We start from the raw sequence: 18670 nt of genomic DNA, 5'->3' as shown, positions 1-18670 counted from the left end.
GGCGTGGCATGATTGACAGGCCATTCCCCTTGACTGACACCTGAGCCGGCCATTTGAAATCGGAAGGGGTGGTGCCAGGCTGGTGACGTCGGCCAGGATTGATTTCAAACTATCCAATGGCGATGGAGGAGGGCGGGCCCGTCTGGGTCTTAGAGCTCCGCCTTTCAACTCTCTCCCTTTCGGGGCGGGGGGGGGGGCGAGAATGTATGTATGTATGTGTGTGTGTGTGGGGATCGCTAACCCCGCCTACCGTGGCCAGCCCCTGCGCGCGGGCTTTGTGGACCCCGTGTCTTTTGTCAGGGCGGCCCGCCATTTCCCAGCGAAGTGGGGGAGGGGGTGGGGCAGTGGTGGAGGCACTCAGACTGGGGCAAGTGCTGCTGAGCAGGAGTCGGCCCAGCTGCAAACAGAATCAATTGTCACCCTTATAACGAATGTTTACCTGAGGGGAAAAGTCCTAAAATAACAACAAAACCTTATCCTGCCCGTCTTCCCATCGGACCACTTTTTTTTTTGCTTTTTAAAAAAACCCTATTTGGTAAACCGTGAGCGATATCAACAATCTTCAAACTCCCTCCCCTCCCCCTTTTCCCCAGCACACCCCCTTTTTTCCCCACCCCCTGCAACGTCAGTCTGAAGGGCTCGGTCGGTGTGCTCAGGAAAGTCCGAGGCTCGGTTTTAGGCCTGGTTTGATGAATCCTAAGTTTTTGTTTCTTTTGAGGAAAAATAAGCAACACAAAAATATAAACACACAAGAGAGAGAGAGAGAGAGGAAAAAAGGATCACTAGAAGAGGGGAGAAGGCAGCTCTATTCAGAAACGATTATTGAGAGAAAAACCGGTGAGTTTCCCTGTTTATAATCGGGTTGCCAAGGAGTTTCGATGGCTTTATTAGTGTTGGTGGTGATGGTGTTTACATGGTGAACACTGCGCACTCTGAAAACCTGGGATCACTATAAACCGATTTTCAAACATCCTTTTCCATTTGGACCTTTGGATAATTGCATTTAAGAGATAAGCAAGTAGGCAAATATGTGGGATTTCTGTAGGCTTCTTCCACTTCAAGAAACTTATTCATCTCTGGCATTTTCTTCATTAGAATAACATAACAAGGAAAGCCAGAGAGGTTGGGCCCCATGGTAGCACTGCAGCTGGGAGGCATTATCCAATCCTGGAGTTGGTGCTCAGCTATTTTTCTCTCCCCCTCAAAAAATCATCTGCATTCAACGTAATTACCATAATGCCTAAGCACTATATTATCAAAGTGTTATGATGCATATATATACAGAATTAACTAAGCATTTTTCAACACATTGCACCATGAAAACATATTTCTAAGTTATGTTGTATCACAGTAATTAGAAAATAAGATGGAATCTTTTGGACTTTGGTATTCTTTCATGCCCAAATCAGATTATGGCACACAGTTTTTGTTCTCCTGCTTGCAAAAGTAATGATGCCCTAATAAGAAAGTGGCAATTATGAAGATTTCCAACCCTAGATTTTGTTGTGTTTGGGTATCTATAGGAATCGATGATGATTATTTGTTTGAAGGTACCAAGCAAAACAGAATTTTATTGAAAAAAATCTAGCACAAGAGGACATGGCCTCTGTACCACATGGTCCAGGGACGAATCGTGTTGTGGATGATGTTGTTTGCTTTAGTTAGTCTTGTAGAGCTTCACGATAAATTCAAAGTTAGATTTCACTAGCATTCATCATAGGATATATGAAGTCATATGGGGACGATAAGGAGATGTAGAGTTGAAAATATCTTTAGTTTTGCAGAAAATGAAAATGCTTTGTTTTTTAAACTGGGCGGGTGAGATCTTCAGTCATAAATCCATAGCCTGAGTTTTAATGGAATTAAAATGTTTTAATGTTTAATACCAGAATATTTTGTTTATTCGTTCAGCTTCTAAAACTTAAGCCGTTATATTTTTTAGTTAAACACCCTTTATTTTCCCTATCCATATAAGTTTGAGAATGATTAACCCTTTAAAACTAAAAAAAAACTTCGATTGCGAATCATAGTAGCATTATAAAATGTAATTCATAATGTGATGGTAGCCCTATACCTTCCTTTATAACTATGTTTCTATGAGGCTTCACAATAAATTGCTGTAAATTCAACGCTTCACCGCATCACCAGAAAGCCAGAATCTTGTCTTGAAAGAACGATCTCCAGACCAAGAAGCCTGATTGCTAGCCCTAACTTTGTATCTAAAATATTGCTTTGAACACAGATCTTGTCTTTAGTGAACTGCATAATAACTTCATTTTCTTGTCGTGTAAAATAATCCAGATAATCCATAACCCTAAACTCTGACCCAGTTATTTACCCTTAAATCTGCACAGAGGTAACTTGTGCTGTGGGTGTGTGTGTGTGTGTGAGCGAGAAGGGGTGGGGGGAAGGGTTGGTAGTCTGCTCTTTACTGTGTGTTGGTTTTGTCTGAAGGTTTTTTAAGGTTGGTCTTCGAATGGTTATTTGAAAGTTATTTGGTTTTAATATCGAATTTTTTGGAAACTGTTTCAGTAATAATCGAAAGGTAAGAATGTATATTAATATGAGAGGTTTAACGTGGAACCGTGCTTATTTTTAGAACAAATATCATCAAGACCTATGAAAGATTTCGATTAATTCTATAATATTTGCTTCTTGTATTAACTTCCAAAGCTATATCTAATGTAGTGCTTTATTTGAAGTAATTTAATCCATATTAGCGATCGAGAATGCATAAAATCGATAATCAGGACTCTGCGTTTAATCACAGAATTCAAAAAGAGAGAACAGGTTAGTGTTGTGATCTTATGTTAGAACTAGTTATTAGTTCGGGAGAATCCTGTTCTGTACTGGAACAAGCTTGCTAAATTCGGTGTTAGCGGAAATTGAGTCTGAGGCTTTGAAGTTGGGGCAAGGCCCGATATGTCTGGGAAGCTAGGATTGCACTTCAGGGGCCTCAGTCAAATATTTGGCGCGGAACAGTCGATGCAACACTTAGATTGGTCTTCTGTTTCTTTGGATAAAGGCGGTAATAGTGGTTTTGTTGCGTTTATTTTGCTTTATAGAGGTCAGTGGTGAATTCTCCCATATTGTATTTTAATAAGAAAGGGGGAGGGGTAGAGCAACCACGTACTGCATACTGAAATAGAAATGCTCCGTATATTGAATAAAATCTACCGGCTTCTAGTGCATTTTAACTGTCTTACAACAATATTATGAAGTTTTAAGATGACTATTCTGAAACTGGTGATTAATTTTCATAAGGACGAGTCGGAGAATTCCTGTACAAGAGGAGTGGGGGAGGGGACTGGTCTTTAAATCCTGCTTCATGGGTCTCAGCTCTTCGATAGATCCAAATATTAGCGTTATCAAAAAATATTTTTATTTGCTGATTGAAGAGTAAGGGGAAATTTTAAATACATAAATGATTCATGCTTTGAGAGTTAAATGGTGTTTTAAAATAGCTGTTCTGGGGGTTGCACTCTTGAAGCTTTTCAAATCTGGTTGTGAAGCAGAAGCTTTCAATCCGAGCAAGATTACGAGATTTAGCAAGGAGATTCCTATTTGATACTAGCAACGGTACAGATCGTTCAGTCCCTCATGAATAATATACAAAGATTTATCAATTTTTGTCCCCCATTTATGATTTGGATAAATGTTTTATGTTTTGCTTAAAATCACTATAAACCCTGCTGTTTCATTCGCTTCTTGGTCTATTTTTCGAACATGATGTGTAATTAGTGGAGTTTTTAGCCATTTTGACCCTGATTCAAGTGAAAAAATGAAATTGGAAGATAGATTGGGTCTGATATGACTCATCCTCTAACCTCTATGTGTTATAAAACTATAGATTAACATTTTGTAAACTAGTGATTCTTTAATTGTTAATGATTTGTTACATTTTGGATGATTAGAAAGTGCAAAAGAGAGAATGAAGTGAATGGCATTGTGGCTACGGGACAATCCCTGTAGTTACTTCGATTGTGTTGCAGTTTAGGATGTGGGGGAGGGGAAGTAGCGCCTGTGTAGAATGCCACTTCATTGATACACTGTAGTGAAGGTTGCGATGCATTTCTTCCAGTCACGGGTTGAATTTGCTCTCGGGACTAAAATATTTTGGCAGATTTGCATAGTTTAGGCAGTGTTTTATGGTGTTAGGAAATCGATTTTAATGTGTAATTAATCACTATTGGTGAAATATTTTTGAATGTGTTTCTAATCACATTTCCTTTGTGGGTTGTCAACGCTTGTAGTGAACGTGTGACGTGTCTATATATACACACGAAATCAAATGTAATATATTTTAATAAAGTTCCACAAGTAAATAGCTGCGTGGAGGAAACTGGCTAATGCCTTCAGTGAAATTTGATCTTGCATGAAGTTCCCAAGAATATTAATGAACAGGCAGATGGTCGAGCTGTGTTTGTCTGAGTGAAGACTTTGTTTCAATTTTGGGCACGCCAATAAATGGTGCATCTCGAACATTAAAGCTCAAAGATAAATACATTCTCACCATTTCAATGTAGAACAATGCGGTAAAATGTACAATGCAAATTCAACGTTACTATTTTTGTTTGAACTGTAGTCAGTAAGCAGATTGACGCATTGGACCTTTGGAAATGGCTTCATGCATTTTAGAGGATGCGATTCGCAGATGGATAAAAGGGAAATTGCATAGTAGATGCTGTAGTTTGAACGAAAAGCATTTCATTTTTATGCAAATAGGGCAAGAGATTATAATGGATCATCCTTTTAAAACGATAGGCTACCACGTATATATGCTTTTGTAGGGCAATGATTTATTATCGGCTGCGGCCTACATCAAGCCTGGGGCTGGACTGCTTGATTGCCCAGCTTGGGTTACGTGGATCTTGGCTAACGAAGTTTATACAATTTGTGATAATATTTCCATGAAGAAAATGTTATAGATTATTTGAAAATCAGAATTGTATGTGAGTTGATTGTAGTAGGATCTTGCCCTTTATGATTGAGAAGTTCTGTTAAGGTTTCATTAGAGGCTATATATTGAAGAGTGAACTGGATATTCATTACACAATATCCTTGTACTGTAATAAATCCTAGTAGGCCATTTGTGAAAATGGCTGCTCCTGCATGGGTGGTTATTCTGCCCTATAGCTGGCCTTCATTAAGTAAAGAACACTGCCAAGAACCTTTTGTGTAGCTTTCTGCAATACCTACTTAATTAAGTTGTATGGTATTCTTAAAATATGTAGATTTAGGAGGAAAAGGCTCCTGAGGTAAAGCTCGTTTTGTATTGTTAGTATTCGTCAAGAATCTCAATATTACGTTGAGCCTCATTAATTGTATTTTATTGGAAATGTAATTGAAGTTGAGTTACGTGCTGCAGGTGATTTCATTCTCCTAAGTGCGAATATTATGTGCGCAAATCCAGACAGTAGTTGCTCTGAGCTTCGAAATTGTGAAGCCTTTTGTCTGCACGGCATGGAGTTTGGTAAAGAAGGAAGTGGGGAGGGGGTAAAAACACAAATGGAAATGGAATTTTCTGAAATTATACTGCAGCGATGTCCCCCACAGCTGGCGCTTAATTGCTTTTACATGTTGTAATAACTGAAATTGCAGCAAAAGGATAATTACCATTGTGGATCGTTTTTCCTTATGAGTGGAGCATTTCCGATTGACTGCTAATTTAATGGATGAAGTCTGGAACTAGAGACATGGGCGCAGTTTCAAAGGCTATAGCAGCGTTTGCTAAGAGGCAGGGCCAGCACCTCCACAGCTAATATGTAACCTAAACACAAGGCAGCCATTTTCCTAATTTCAAATCACAAAAGATCAGTGAGATTACCTTTTATATTGTAAATAAGAGTCGCATCTTATAAAAACTTTACATATTTTTATTGTTGGGTTAAACTTAAAAGCGACTGAAAAAACTTAAGATAATGTTGGTAATCTTATTTAATAAAGGTGGTACTAATGGAAATGTTTCTTAAGGGAAATAATTTTGACTCAAGGCAGTAGTTTGAGAAATGACTTTGTAATGGGCTGGAAGATATTTCGTATGAGTTTAGTCTTTTGTGTCATGGCGTGCTGACAGACCGCGGTTGTTGGAACGTTAGGTAATTGGTTCAAGTTGCATTTCTTTCATTCTCTATAAGGATTTATGGCGAAATATGCGAACGAAATTCTTTGGCCCCGTTTTCTTCAGGAGGTGGAGCGATTGCAATACGAATTGCCCTGAATTGCGATGGACAGCTTGCCTTTTGATTTGTTGAACACATTTTATTTTGTACGTTCTATAAACGTAAAGAGAAATCACCTTACACAAAAATCATGTAGAGTTTATTTTCTGATAAGGGGATTCTGGTAGAGAATTTTCAACATTGTCTTATTTAAACATGGGTTCGGCTGAGACTGAAACACCGGAAATCGTTGTTGAAATACTGGAAGGCATACTCCACGTATTCAAATAAGATCAGCAAACCTCTCCTTTTTTGGAGAACTTCATACCCGAAGATCTGTTAAGATGTTTGTCTCGCGACCCATCTGTTGCAAAGTGTAAAAGAGAATCTTTAAAATCGTAATCTTTATAATAGTCGCTTTCTGGCCGCCCTGTTGCAGCTGGGAGAGTCATTTTAAGGTTTGTTGTTGCCAGAGGTGTGTGTGTCGCCTATGGCGGATTGCCCGCCACCGCCCACCATTCGTGCTTGTCCAATATATTTGATAGAAATACCTTACCAGAAGTGATTGAGGCACTTTGAGAAACGAAGCTGACACGCACAGAAGGGCAGAGGGAAACTCCTCCATTTCCAAGGCCTTACTAAATTAAATCGGCGTGTCTCGAATATCACTGGCTCCAGTCCTGTAATGTATTAGCTAAAGAGTAGGGAGAAATTCAAAGGACAGAAGGGGAGCTCTGGGCAGCCATGAATTAGGGACGCCATTTTTGGCAGGGATGTGTGCACGTACCCAGAATAGTTCAAAAAATAAAACCCGTTCTAACAATATGGTTTTTATGCACTTAAGAAAAATAGAGGGGAAGAGGGTGTGGGGGAGTAGCGCTGTTCATGCTTTAGATTTGCCACTGTGGTTGCAAGTCTAATGTGACATTGCAACCAAGGAAAGGAATGCAGGGCGTGCGATTGCTCAAACAGCCTGTGCCTGGAGGTGGATTAATGTGCTCCAAGAGATTGCATCATCCACGCTCCCACTGGGCCTCTCAAACCTTTTCCAGCTGTAAAGTAGCCAAAAATAAACCAATTATGAAACTGCACAAACATAGGCTGCTGATTCTCTTGTAAGCTTTCTTGCAGCACGTAACAATGTAGAAAGGAGTTGCAGTCAACAGTGCCCTTCGCCTCCCCCTTTCACGCATTACTTTTATTTTTTGATTTTTTTTGTTTTGTTTTAAAACATCACTTTAGATGGTCAGATTTAACTGCGTATAAAATATTTGCCAGCAACTAATTAAAGGAATACCATGCTATCACTCGTAATTCATCATGATGCAATTAGTCTGACGGAGCATTCACACGCTATCCATCGAAGTCGAAGGGAATCGCTCCAGTTTGGAGAGACAAAGCATACTTGCACTTCCCAAACACGAGCTGACTTGGTAGAGAATCATTAACACTGTGACAGCATGATGTTTGCGTGGTGACGTTCCGACACATGCGCACAAAACAGCAGTCAATTTTGTTACCATTAGCAATATTTCTGAAATCCTTCCTGGGAGGGATACCAACTGTGATGGGGGTGGGGGCATCTTAGATTTTTTTTATTCCCTTCGCAAGCCTTGAACTGCATAAGACCGCATTTATACAATAAGGCGTGACAGCATTTCCCGTCAGAATCTCCGAGTGTGGAGACTTCTTGTCATTCACCCCGTTTACAAAACATCTTCAGCATTGCTGGAAGTAGAAACCACTAAAGCATGGCGTTGAGAGTGCACCTTGAAAGAGTGCAGGAAAATGTTTAAAAAATTAGTTCCTAAAAAAATATGTTGCTTTCCACGTCTGCCATTGTACACCATCCGCAGCCCTAAAAGGAGTGCCAGTTATGGTGATTTCAGGCCTCTGAGCTGCTCTATAAATTACTACAATGATGTGGGAGAGCAGTCCAACTCGAATCGCCCTGTATTTAAAAATAATTTTTCCCTACCCCTGCTGTAGAATGTGCCTGGATTCTAACAAGTAAGAGCTGTCGGTGTATCAGGGTATTTGCCTAAAAACTAGTTTATATCCACTATTTACAGCATTTACATAGTGGGTCACAGGGAAGGCACATCTCCCCTCTAGACTGCCTGTCTGCTGCCCAGAGTACTGCCTGAGTCAGTGCTACATCCTAATGTACCTCAGATTAGCATATCCATTCTGTTAACCCTTTATACTACACACCCCCCCCACCCCCCAAGTATAATATTGAATTTTCAGCAACAATATGAAACTATATCTTTAACTATTTACATTACTGCCTCCTCATTTCTGCTCCACCCCCCCACCCAAGAGTCCTGCAGCTATAGGTTGAGTCTCTGGGGAGCCTTCAGCCCTAAGCATATCCTGGTAACTGCTCCACTGGATTCGAGGTCTAGGAGTGGGTTCTGGGGTGGGTCAACACCTCTTGAAGCTTCTGGAGTATTTTGAGGGTCTTTGGATCACATGTTGTGGAAGTTGAAACCTTGTGATCTGGTTGTGAAGGCGATGATGGCTTGTTTGTTTCTCCAGACAGCATCAGACGGCATCTGGAGCAGATGATGGAATGAGGCCTTCGCCTTTCTGTCCCAGATCCAAACTTGCTGGCCTGGAGTTAGAGGTGGCAGATCTTTTGCTTTGTCTGGCATTGTACCATTGATGTTTTCGCTGAGGTTCAATTCCTTCGCTCTCACTTTATTATGGTCAGTGAGGGTGATGTGAGGCTGAAATTTCTGGCAGAATTTGGCCCTGGTATCTGATGGAAGAATCTCATCAACTCTCTGTATGATGCCTAACTGTACACACGCGTTCCTGATAAGTAGGGAAATGCTTTGATAGCGAATTATATAAAGGGTCTCTGTGATCTGTCCCTTGTGGCATAGTGTGGCTCCCTTGTGGCATAGTGTGGCTGTAATCTGACCCTTAACGTGTAGGTTTATTCCTCCCTGGAGTTTTATCAGAAGGCTGAACAGGAATTGTGTAGAGCCATGCAAGGTGATCAGCCAGTATAGGTACTCCTGTGCCTGTGTCAAGTTTGAAGCTTATTTGGAAGCCTCTGGCCTCTAAATTGACGGACCAGAAGTCCTGGGATGTTGGTGAACCTCATCTAGGAAGTGTGGGATAGGTGTTATCTTCTTGGGGTGCCGCCATTTGTCCCGTTTGTTGGAGACTCTAATTGAGCAGAAGCGCTAGAAATGTCCAGTCCTGCCACATTTGAAATACTCAGAGCCCCCTGCTGGCAACCCTACCACCTGTGCTGTCATTTCGCGCCACGGCGCAGGCATTTCAAAGTGGCGGCAGACCAATTTCCCACTTTTAGTACCGCTTTGACAGGCTTCAATGAGGGCAGGGTTACCAAGTTTGGGCCTGCAAGACAAGTGGACTTTATCGGTCCCTTGGCGTATAGTTAGGTGGTGGACTGAATTCACTTGGTTGGGATGAGCTGATTGAGACAATGATGTGTGGAGGACTGTTGTTGATAAGGGCTAGTCATCGGGCCCAGAATGGTCGGGGGCGAGTAAACAACCTCATCTGTGGCACGGGAGACATGGTCACAGTATTTGTGCCCTGCAGCAGTGTCCCTTGGCTGAATATAAAAGGGGTTGAAGGTTTTCAAACCTGTTACAATCACCTAAGGTGTAGTTGAGCCTCTGGGTGTCAATGATCCGATGCGTGTCTGGCTCCACAAAAGAAAGGAAATAACCAACCTGGATTGGTTGTGGATGGGTGAAGAGACCCGAGACTGCTCGGAACTGCAGAAAAATTTTGCGCCGCGTCTTCCAGCTGCGATTTCTCTGTGGCTCTTTGAGACATGAAATGGATAGAGTAGGGGCCGTGACTCCTCTTACAGTGCTGCCATCGCTGCTCATCTTCAGCGAGGGTGTCGCAGAGATGCCTGATGAGATATTGTGCTGACCAGGGATTGTGGTTGTCTTGGACCATCGGTATTTGTTATATGGCACCAACAAAGGACTAAATTGGTGCCGCCACCGCTGCTACCATGTTGTATAATGTGGTAAGTTTGGATTCTAACAAGGAAGAGCTGTAGGTGTATCGGGGTATTTACTTAAATACTGGTTTATTTACATAGTGGGTCACAGGGAAGGCGCATCTCCCCATAGGGCTGCCTGTCTGCTGCCTATAGTAATCTAGCACGTGACTGCCTGATGTCAGTGTTACATCATCACGTACCTCATCTTTCTATTTTCCGTGTGGAAGTGTTTTACCCTCTTGCTAATTGTCTTCCAGTGCTTTCAACAATTTCCATTATTGCAACCTTAACTGGAGAAACTGTACAATTGTGTCCACACAAATATCACTTGCTTGTTTTTAATCAAAAATCTTGCAATATGGTACACCTGTATCAACACTGGTTTGCCTCCAGCTGAACTATTGTGTTCAGTTCTGGGCACCACACTTTGAGAAGCTTGTGAAGGCATTAGAGAGGGTGCAGAGAGGATTTACGAGAATGGTTCAGGGATGATGAATTTCAGTTACGTAGATTGGAGAAGCTGGGCAGGTTGTTCAAAATCATGAAGGGTCTGGACAGAGCAGATAGGGAGATTACTGTTTCCAGTGGTGAAGGATTCAGAACCAGATTGGAAGTGATTGGCAAAAGAAGCAACATGAGGAAAAACTTTTACGCAGGGTGGCAAATTCACTTGAGGCCTTCAAAAGAGAATTAGATAATTATCTGAAGATAAAATAGTTTGCAGAGCTGTGGGACTAGGTGAATTTGGCATGGACACTCATGCCTGAATGGCCTCCTTCTGTGCTTGTAAGCATTTGATGATTCTGTGATAATATATTGGCAAAGTTGAAAAAAAAGATATGATAAGAAAAGAAAATTGAGTCTTGTTTTGCAACATTCAGCTTGGGTTTCAAAAACCTGTACTTCGTAGATGTAAGGAAGGACAGACCAAGACGAGAAAGTTTGTTGTTTTGTGGGTCCGGGAAAGAATGAATTTAAGGTAATATTGAGATATGTCTTGATTGCAAAATATCACTCAGCAAAGGAATGAGAACCTATGGCCTATTGAAGCTTAAAAAGAATGAGAGGGGGAATTTCAATTGGGCACGGATCATAGAATTTTAAAAATAGAAGTATTTTGACAGAGGTTAGAAGCTAGAAATGGGAGAAGGATCATCTGTTAGAAGCTGGTTTTTACTTGTTCCCTTTCCATGAGCATGAGATAGCTGTTGTGATAGCTTTCCCTTTGATGGATTAATATTCAGCGGTTATGCTGTGGCACCCATATTGCATTAGAAGTTAATATGTTTTGGAATTATTGGATTCAGTCAACTTCAGAATTTAAAAAGGCATTGGCTAATGGTAAGTTTCCTTTACTTTTATATATTTCAGACAATTGTGCAGGCCCTTGCACTCATAACATTCCAGGTGATTTTTGGGCATCGATGTAGCTTTGAAAAAATGTGTCACTACATTGAATGGGCTAAGATGCTTCAAGCTCTATAGTTCAATTCATCATTGAAGTTTTGTTTTTTAGGAGGCAAAATAATAATTGGGCTGGACCCTGTTCAAGTTTCATCAGCTGTGAACACAAAGAAATAGGAGCAGGAGTTAGACCACATGGCCCGTAGAGCCTGCTGTGCCATTCAGTACGATCATGGCTTATCTTGGGCTTCAACTCCATTTTTCCCAACCACCCCCAATATTCCTTAATTCCCTGAGATATCAACAATCTGACTATTCCAGCCTTAAATGTACTCACAATGGAACATCCAAAACCCTCTGAGGTAGAGAACTCCAAGATTCACAACCCTTTGAGTGAAGTAATTTCCCTTCATCTCAGTCCTAAATGATCGGCCCCCTTGTCTTGAGACTGTGTCCCATGTTTTAGATTCCCCGACCAATGGAAACAATCTCTGTGTCCAACTTATCAAGCTCCTTCAGAATTTTGTAAGTTTCAATGAGATCACTTCCCATCCTTCTAAACTGCAGAGAATATAAGCCCAGTTTACTCAGCTTCTCATCATAGGACAACCCGCTCATCCCAGGGACCAATTTTGTGAACCTTTGTTGTACCGCCTCCAAACCCCTTTCTTAAATGTGGAGACCAAAACTGCACACACTACTCCAGATGCAGTCTCATCAAAAGCCTGTGCAACTGTAGCAAGACTTATTTATTCTTGTACTCCAATCCCCTTGCAATAAAGGCTAATTGCATGCTGCACCTGAATGCTAACTTTCTGGGTTCCTTGTACCAGCACACCCAGCCTCTTTCAACATCAACACTTACAATGTTCCCACTTTAAAAAAAATATTCTGCTTTTTTATTCTTATGACCAAAGTGAATACTTCACATTTCCCTACATTGTACTCCATCTGCTGTCTTGTTGCCTATTCATTTAACCTGTCTATATCTCTTTGCAGCCTCTTTGTGTCCTCCCCACAGCTTACCATTCCACCTAGCTTGGTATAATCAGAAAACTTAGATATATTACTCTCTGTTTCTTCATCTAAGTCATTAATATAGATTGTAACTAGCTGAGGCCCCTTGCCATTATCCATATTCACTGCCTGACAACTTGAAATAGCCCCGTTTATATCCACTCTCTGTTTCCTGTCTGTTAATCAATCCCCTATCCATGCTAATACATCACCCCCAACTGTAGTGGAATGTGCTGGTATACATGGCTCTGTCCAACACTCGATTGACCCTGAGTGTGGGTCCAGTGCTTTCTTACATTACTGTGTGGGCGACACTGTACTCAGACCCACATTAACCCTATATGTGTCAGACCCTTAAACTACAAAATGTAGCCCTTAAATTTCTGGGATCTGCTCTTCGTACAAATAGTTGCTGTCAAGTGAGCGCTAGGGAGCACAACTGCAACTCTTTTTATTCTATTTGTGTCCTGTGATGTCCAGGTCTTGTGCAGCCTGAAGATAAATCTGATTGATTCACTGAGTCTAGCCACTTAGAAACTGCAGTTGCGTGTTCTTGAGATTGCTGCCTGTACTTCACCCCAGTAGGTTTTTAGCTTCAGGTTGCAGCTAGCTCCATGAGACATTCCTGGCATCAGTGGTACTAGCGTGAACTCACATAGTACAAAAATCAAAAACAGGCTTAGTGAATTCAGTAAGTTTGCATTGCAGTTCCTGTGGTATACATGAGGTCAGGAATTGACTCCACAAACACCTTTCTATGGTCCATATAGACATAGTTGCAGTGAAATTGCAATGAGTCAAACTCAGATGACACAAAATTTGGTTATGTCAAAGTTGTCAGCCATTCCCACTGGCAGAGTGGCAAATCCCAGAGAACGGTGCCCATGATAAATTCCACACTGGCAACTCCGGATTAACCAAACTTTTCTAATCTTGTCATATGACTGTGTCGACCAATCAGAGCAGAGTCAAACCATACAAGAGCTCGAAATCATGGAGCGCTGGGCAAGACATCATTTGACATTGAGGTCCCCCTGTGAAAGAACGTGCAAAGCCTGGGAGTGTGGCTAAACCTGTTAGAAAGTTAAAGGTGTTGCTGCTCAAACAGGTTACAGCTCCACTAAACACTGAGAACGAGGCAGAACAGACTGAGGCCAACCAATCCAATGACAAGGCACTTTATGCTTGCCTGCAGGAGGCTGGCGTGAAAACTTGTAAGGAGGCAGACGATGCCGTACGCTGCACAATGGAACTGACAGATGATGTAATTGTTGATGCAGTACATTCTTCAACTGAGGAGTCCGAGGAGCCCGATGACCCTGAAGCGTCCATGAATGCCCACCCACTCGCCTGAGCAGAAAAAGAGTATGGAGTTTTTCTGGAGCTAACTCACGTCAATGCAAAGCTCCGGCCTTTTACAAGGTCAGGTCGTTGAAAGGGGTGAATAAATTGAATAAAGACTTTTTCACACATTTACTACTTTACCGTGTTTTCATTTGATGTTTGAATTTGTTGTTTTTGACTTGGACCATGTTTGTCGGCACATTGAGTTACGTAGCGATGCAGTCATGCGGGGTGGGGCTTCCTTGGCTATCACAGAGCTCCACTTACCACAAATTTACGGGTGAATTCCCTGGGATTTGACTCATTGGGAGTTTTTGAATGATAGGTGTGTAGTAATGTGGTGCTAAAGGCAACTGTGCGTCACACTTTGGGGATAATGGCCAACTCAAGAATTTTCCTGGTCCTCCATGTGATGGTTAACCCTGGATTTGAACATATGCAGATAGGGACAAAGTTCTGCCGTTGATGCTATTTAAAAAAAATTACAGCCCTAAGTCATTAACCAATGGTACTCTTTGCTCACATTTTCAACTAATAAAGACTTGTTGATGTGTAGCAACTGAAGATTTTGTATTTTTGACACAAACAGGATATTTTGTTCCTGCATCCGCTCTTCAATCTTGAAGAGGCCCACCAGCTTGGTCATATATCTCTGATTATTTTAGATGATGGACTTGCCATAGAAGGCTGTCTTCACTTGCTTAGTTAGCTTTTATTGAGTTTATTTGAGTCTATATTACATAGGAGATAAGGCACAGAAACAGCCATTTGGCCCAAGTAGTCCAGGCCTGTGTTTATGCTCCTCGAGCACTCAATCTCCTCCCATCCATCCTCACCTCCATCTACCATTGTAAACATGTATTCATTTTGCCTTCATATGCTTGTCTAACTTTCTCTTAAAGGCATTTATATTATGATAGCTTCAACCATTCCCTGTACATTGCAGCTTGTTAATCTACACTATAGTTAATTCCATCATTGGTTGTAGGCATTGTGGAATATTGACGTTGCTAACAGTGACAAATAGGCTCCAACTATGTCTGCCATTATTTGCCTATTATTTATTTACCAAGCCAAGGAGCTGCAAGTGTGTAACTAAAGATATCTTGTTACCAATATTAAGAGCAGAGAGGGTGACATGACAAACCTGAAGATGTGCAGAATTTTGAACCTATTCTCAGTAGATGATTCATTATTTTCCGAATTTTTCAGAGTTTGCTGTCCTTTACATTGAACACTTTACAAATTCTATAGTCTAGAACTGCTGTGTTTAGTACGAATTGCTACATTACCTCAGATTATTGAAATTATTTTTTGATCTTGTTAATTTTGAATCCGATTCATTCCCAAAATGTCAAATAGTTGTGTATATACAAAGCAAAAGCAGCATAAATAGAAATTTTATCCAGCATTATTCTGACTAGAATTTGTCAAATTTTGTGTTGATGAAAGCTTTACCATGGCCATTAATCCCAGCTTTAACATTCAAATGAGGAAAGACCCAGTGTTTTATGGGTACTGAGTCAGTAAACTGTCCTGATTATTTCAGAGTTTCAGGTGAACAGTAAGTGTATAAGTACATTTGACCATCTTAATATAGTGTGAAGCAAAATAATTGGAAACAAATCAAAATATCAGATTGAATGTTTATTTCTTAACTTCTCTTTTCTCTTCCCCTGGTTAATATATTACAAGGCACGTATTAAGAAGAATTCAGGGAAATGTCTGGTGGTGCTACAGATCCTTTCAGTGTTTTACATGTAAGATAATTTCTAAGTTGGAAGCTCATCCCAGTGGTGTGTTCTCCATTGTAAGGAATATGTTTGTGAGCATTTACCAGGAATACTTATGAGTTTCACCAGGATTTACTTTGCCAAACTGTCATTAGACCAGCTGCTGAATTGCTGCAGCAATCATCATTTCTAAAAATAGGGTCATATACATGAGAGAGGATGCTTTAGGTTTCATTTTATTTTGCTAGGAAATGGAAACATTACTTTATGTAAGAAACTAACATGCCCATAGTAAAATGTGGACGGATTGTTCAGTATATATTGTTTAGCAGTGGTCTTAAATATTATTTTACCTTTCTTTAAATATTGAAATCAATTTGTACGTTTTAAGTTCTCAGTGGGCCTCAGTGTAGTGTGAAATTTTTCTTCAATTTTTAGTTATGGTTTCTCCCTTCCCCTTTAAAATATATTGCCCTCTTCACATCACTGTCAATGAAATCAGGTGTGTGGCAACCAAAGTACGGTGTGAAATCTTCTGTGTCTCTGAAGTGTTGCTTTTAGCTCTGTGCTAGGAGATGGTGGGGATTAGGTGTAGTGTGGCCTGGCCCTTTGTGGGTACATTGCTTAGCATCAGGTTAAAGCCTTGATCAAATTCGTCTAAGAAAAAATAAATTACTGAGCATTAATTTGAAGTCTAATAATATTACTTTAAGTATGGGAAACTGAAAGTGATCTCTAGCTACCTGTTGCATGGCTGGTATCTATTAAAATGAATGAATTTCATTCTTAGTTGAGAATGTCATTGTGAGTAGGTGGGTCACGCATGTCCAATGCAAATTTTGAGTTTTTCAATAAAGTAATGCAAACCAGTTGTGCTTTTACTCCTGCCCTAAATGCACACAGTTTGCAAACTGTTGCAAAATAATATTTTATGGAACCATCTCAGTTGGTCAAACTACTTCTTGTTGACAATTTTTTCTCAGGGGTATGACCTTTTCGTTTTCCATTTGTATCAAATGCCCATACAAAAAAATTGACCAATTTCAGATATAGTTTATTGAATAGATACACACACACACACACTGCAACGCTAGAGAAATTTATAATTGCTTTGAGGAAAGTTTCAATAGTAAAAGTTTAAAGTAACAGAGTTTAAAGTAGCAAAAATAAGCCTGTGACTAATAAAAACAAAACCTTTATTCTCGTTCTAGTGGGTCAATTTCAGGAGCTTCCTTTACAAAGCATCAACAGTGGTGCTTAAAATTCTGAATAAGATCTACAAGGATGCCTTTGAAGGTAGAAAAGTTGAGCAGCTTTCATTGTTTCAGATGCTGATGCAGCCTACAACAATCAAAAACAGAATAAATTAGTTTAAATCATTATAGATATGGTCCACATCAGCTAATTTGTTCTGTCCTTGGGGTGCGGAGGGAAAATAGAAGAATTGATATGATACTGAGGAACCTAGGACTGGCAGTACAATACAGACATTTATTTCATGCAAGTAAAGATGCATACCAATGGTATCCATTTGGGTGCAATTATCACTATGTAACATATATGCGCACTTGCTATATAATTCTAGTCCTCAGAATAGTCATCAGCCGGATGCAAAGCGTATAGACCACCAGATGGTTTAGTTAGTGGGCGTGATTCAGTGATATAGGACTTGGTTTGTTTTTGTCCTCAAGGACATTTTCTGTCATCACAAAGGCCTCATAGGTGAAGATTTGAGATGGACTGTCCTTGTCCAGTTCAAAAGTGTTTCCAAAGTGTCCGACTACAACTTGGATTGTTGATGGTCTGAAGAGTCAGATAAGTTATTTAAATGCCTACCTTCCGTTCACTCTTCACACCAGTGAGTTGGTAAGGAAAAGTCAAAGGAATTAGGAAATGTTGACCATACTGGGTGTCTCGAGAGAAGCATACTGTTGGTGAGTAGAACAGAGTGCATTGGCAATGTGATTTCATCACTAAGTGTATTCACCAATTTTGCTAGTGCATCTGAACGATAAAAATGTGGAGACATTTGCAGTGCATTTTCTGGAACACTTGATATAAAAAAAAATCCTAGTTCTGCACCTTCACTGCTCAGCACTAAATGTTGAGGTTTATGTTGTGATGGAAAAATGTTTCTTCCAATTTCTAAGGCTTTTTGAAATTGTAGACTGCTTAGCTGCTCATCAGAGAGACTGAGTGGCTACATATGAAGTCTCACACTAGGGCCACCTGGCATCCATGAAGGCATTTTCAGTAGTGGGAATTGTTGGGCAGTGACCAGGAGCGACAGCTATGACTGACATTTTCTGAGGTCAGTTGTAATGCCTTCCCAGAATCTCTGGCTGATATCAGCCAACAGCAGAGATTTCTATCAACACTGGTTGCCCTCTGATACCTTGTCAAAGTGATCAATCTTGATGTGGGATCCTAGAGCGGTCAGCAGGTTATACAGCTCATAGATCATTGTGGCTGAGCCTGCTCAATCTTCAGTTCTCCACACACAAATCTCCATCTGGAGTCAGAAAATTAGTCAAGAATTTGACCAATTACCTTCTCCCTAACTGGGGAACTTGACCAATTTTCTGCTCCCTAACTGGGAGGGGAGTTGCTTTGTTCTATTGTCATAGAATAATTTCTGATACAGAAGGAGGCTGCTCAATCCATTGAGTCCATGCTGGCCCTCCATGGAGCAATCTGATCAGTCCTGCCCCCTGCTCTAAACCCTGGAGCCCTGTAAGGTTATTTCTATCAAGTGCCTATCCAATTTCCTTTTGAGATCATTGCCTCTTCCATCACCCTGGTGGGCAGCGAGTTTGAGACCATTACCACCTGCTGCATAAAAAAGTTCATCCTCACATTCCCCCTGCATCTCTGCCCAAAATCTTAAATCTGTGTCCCCTCATTTTTGTACCATCAGCTAAAGGGAATGGTTTTTCCTTGTCTACCTTATCCAAACCTGTCATACTCTTGAACACCGCTATCAAATCTCCCCTCAATTTCCTATACTCCAA

At 40.7% G+C, this 18670-nt stretch overlaps 1 protein-coding gene and 1 long non-coding RNA gene across 12 annotated transcripts in view; one reads left to right on the top strand and one right to left on the bottom strand.

The window, feature by feature from the left end:
* The first annotated feature begins 340 nt into the window (after positions 1–340).
* The window catches only part of setd5 (SET domain containing 5), a 169940-nt gene continuing 151610 nt past the window's right edge, over positions 341–18670 (top strand). For 4 of the 11 annotated variants that reach the window (XM_078543261.1, XM_078543260.1, XM_078543251.1 and 1 more), the window contains exon 1: positions 2371–2545. The gene's annotated coding sequence lies outside the window, so the exon portion shown is untranslated. Of the gene's footprint in view, positions 838–2370; positions 2546–18670 lie in introns of those variants that run through there. The other 7 variants (XM_078543259.1, XM_078543256.1, XM_078543253.1 and 4 more) reach the window with 4 other exon arrangements.
* Positions 5857–7646, bottom strand: LOC144681569 (uncharacterized). The gene is made up of 2 exons (XR_013576798.1): positions 7459–7646; positions 5857–6525 (listed from the first exon to the last, which is right to left on the bottom strand). It is a non-coding gene; the product is annotated as an uncharacterized LOC144681569 (long non-coding RNA).

Source organism: Cetorhinus maximus, chromosome 6 (assembly GCF_964194155.1).
Source record: "Cetorhinus maximus chromosome 6, sCetMax3.hap1.1, whole genome shotgun sequence".
Classification (NCBI taxonomy): domain Eukaryota; kingdom Metazoa; phylum Chordata; class Chondrichthyes; order Lamniformes; family Cetorhinidae; genus Cetorhinus; species Cetorhinus maximus.
Note: the sequence above shows the minus strand (reverse complement) of the source record. Positions and strands in the feature narration are given on the sequence as shown.